Raw genomic sequence first — 3,338 nt, forward strand, 5'->3', positions numbered from 1 at the left:
GCTAGCCTTGAAGAGCTTTTTTACTGCTCTTACATTGATATACTGTTAGAATCAGAGATCTGTTACTAACTGTCTCACTCTCACGCCAGCCCTTGCATTTGCTGTCTGTCATGTACTCAGAAACAATGCCTAGGTTTTTGGCACTTTGTGCCAGTGAATCATTAGTATGGATGTGATCTAACCAGACAACCACTATTCTATTTCACAAATTAGAGCGGGCCTCCAACCCTGAGCAGTGGCCAGGAAGAGGTGAGGCTTTCTCCCAAGCATTTTTGGGTGAGTAAAAATAAATAAAAAAACATATCTCTATCGTTTTGGAGAATGACCTATTGGCATAAAGAAATATATGGCGCAAAAACAGTAAAAATGTGTGTCTGTGTTCTGCCTATTTGTTGTTGTGTATCTCCCTTTTTAGGAAAGAATACTAAATACTTTATGAAACGGACATCCCCCGTCTGGAAAATCCATTGTACGGTAGGATGTTTTGTATCATTAATTTGTGTTAATTGTTGCTTTTTTCACTAAGCTTAGGTCAAGCTTTATTGCAGTAGTGTTCAAGAGGTCCTGATGAAAGCCGGGTAGGCTTAAACTTTCCTACAATGGCTGAAACATGTTGACCAAATACCATCCTTAACAGACAGTTATTATTTCAAACTGTCTCACACTCATTTTAATCTTGACACCATGATTTTCCCTAATAAACATTTCCTTAAATCATGGTAGCCAATTTTACATCTCACTTTTTGATTCTTTTCTCACTGCAATTTAATATCCCACACCATCTCAAACTGTTTTGATTTTTGGTACGATCCATCACTGGTGTTTCCTTGGGTTTGGAGAAGCACATAATTCCAACAGGTATGTGGCTCCTTAACCGGACCATATATGGTTCTATCCCAGATGATGAAGCTCTGCCATATGGGTGGGCTGATGGGATTAATTTCCTTTTTGTTGTACACACCTTACAGGTAGACACAGAGTCTGTCACACTTTTCTTTTCTTTGCCCCCATTAGTTGTACAGACCATTGACAGTCCTTTTTGTATCGTTATACTGTGAATAACGGGTTTGTCTGTCCTTTGGTCTTTAAATAATCTTCCCCTTAGACCCTCCACCAACCTTGTTTTTTGACCTGCCAGGGTAAGACATTTTCCATTTATGTACTATCCACAACATAATGTTAGGCAATCCACATATCCTACATCACAGCATGAGTTACTCCATTGAGGTGTTTGGCCCACCCAGGCAATGCATCATGAGAGTTGTAGTGCACATCATTAGCATGCGGTTCTGACTGCTGTTGACCACATCAAACATATGTGTACAGCACAAACATGTCACAAACACATGAAGCAGAGTCATAACAACATTGTGACAAAACATAAACCATTTAATCACAATAATCACATGTATTTCCACAGAGCACAGTCTGGACTGGTCAGGACCCATGGCAGCCTAAGGTGCTACTGACAGTGAGGTTGTCCCTGAACCCACAACAGCACCATCCCCGCAGCCCATTGCAACAACACCAACTTGCCGGAGAGCCATCAACTGCCCAATTTTGATGACAGCCATATGGACGGAAGCCAGGACACTGCGATGGTGCATAGAGACCATGTCTGATGTTTTCAATACACTTCCCATGAATTGTGGCCTGGAGAGGTCCATCCTGAGCATAAGGCACCTGCAAATCAAAACAATGGGCGCTGTCAGTGGGCAGCAGGAATGCATAGCAAAGTCCATTGAGAATAGGTAGGAGCGCTGGCCATCGGCGATGGAGCTGGAGCACCGTGCACAACGGCTGCAGCACAGGCATTACCTTGCCGTTTTTGACACCTTCACCAGGTCAATCAACCAGCTGGCAGACACAACATCAAGTCTGGCAAGGCATTCTGTAAATATACAGACGGGCATGGCACACTGCTGCCAGGATGTCACTCGTGGGCTGGTGTAGGTCACAATTGCTTTGTGGAACATACAGAACCACAACCTGTGCATCCCCAACATCCCCCACCACCTGAGAGCGAGGAGGGCTTCAGCCTCAGTGGCTTGTCTGTCCAGGAGCCATGTGCAATTAGGCGTACATGCAGCAATCCCACTGATACGGTGTCAGTCCCACGACCTAGTGCTGCAGACAAAGCATCCAGCCCAAGGGGACGCAAGCAAGCAGAGCTTGCCTGGCTTGAAAATGGCCTCATAGTAGTGAGGCTCCGATTACCCTGTCTTATGTATTGGTTTCACCTTTGCACTGTGTTAAGTTGGCATGTGTTAGTTAGAATTTTAAATGCCATTTTTCCTTTCCTGCTGCCTCTGCACACTACACATTTTGTTATTAACCCCTTCGCTGCTCATGACGAGCTCAGCTCGTCATGCAGTACACTGGTCGTGTGCTTATGACGAGCTGAGCTCGTCATGAACAATGGGGATCATGCATATGCAGCACAGGAGGGGAAAACCTCTAGCAGCCAAGGTGTTAATGCTTTTTGCCTAGTTAGGTATTTTGCTTTACACAAGAAAACATGTTTGCTTATAATATAAGTCTTGCTTGGTAAGCTATGTCTGTACAGTGAGTGCCGAGGCCTTCAAGGTTATCTCAACACAGCGCTTATTGTTTGGATTGATCAGCGCACAGAGTAGACATAATATGGATGTAGCTGTGGCCAACTTTGGTTTTAGGCGTGAATGATATTGCACTGCGCAAGGCAGGAGACACACACTTGATGAATATACGTATGCAGAGTGTTGGTGTAGGAGATGATGTGATCCATTTCCACTGAACCTAAAGGTATGGGCCCGCCCTTCTAAACCCAAAAAGGCCATCTGTAGATATAATATAATATACTAGCTAGGGAGGGTAAACTGAGGTTCTATTTAGACCTGTTTCCTTTAGCATTTTAACATGCTTTCACCCTTTGTATTTTATGGAATAGTAACTATGCTTTTAACCTTGATCTTTATAATATGTTTGCTTGTATTAGCTAAGATACTGCGTTTGAGAACACTGCATTAGAAATAAACATTTCAAACTCGCATGTGTCCTCATTGACTCCTCGTTCTGGATTGATATGTTAGTATAACGAAAGAGTGTTCATGTGTTCCACGTTTCCTGAGGTGTTCTAAGTCCATGTTCTGGGTTGTCTAAATCATTGGGGTTTTGTAAGTACCAATGAGACACTGATTGCTAGTCTGGTAGGGGTTTTGGATACTAAGGTGAGTTTTGGCACACCCTAATTCACTGAGGTTCTAAGTCTCTATGCACAGTTCTGTATAGGAGCAGAAATCCCTGCTACATGGCGCCCGATCGTTGGTGGTCTTATTACATGACACTTGAGTAGTGCT

General features: G+C 43.5%; 1 long non-coding RNA gene across 1 annotated transcript; it reads left to right on the plus strand.

Annotated features, from left to right (window-relative positions):
- Positions 1-223: 223 nt before the first annotated feature.
- Positions 224-1,520, plus strand: LOC147697026 (uncharacterized). The gene is made up of 3 exons (XR_015299134.1): positions 224-276; positions 416-474; positions 1,421-1,520. It is a non-coding gene; the product is annotated as an uncharacterized LOC147697026 (long non-coding RNA).
- Positions 1,521-3,338: the final 1,818 nt, after the last annotated feature.

The sequence above is a fragment of the Lissotriton vulgaris genome, chromosome 8, assembly GCF_964263255.1.
Source record: "Lissotriton vulgaris chromosome 8, aLisVul1.2, whole genome shotgun sequence".
NCBI classification, from domain to species: Eukaryota; Metazoa; Chordata; class Amphibia; order Caudata; family Salamandridae; genus Lissotriton; species Lissotriton vulgaris.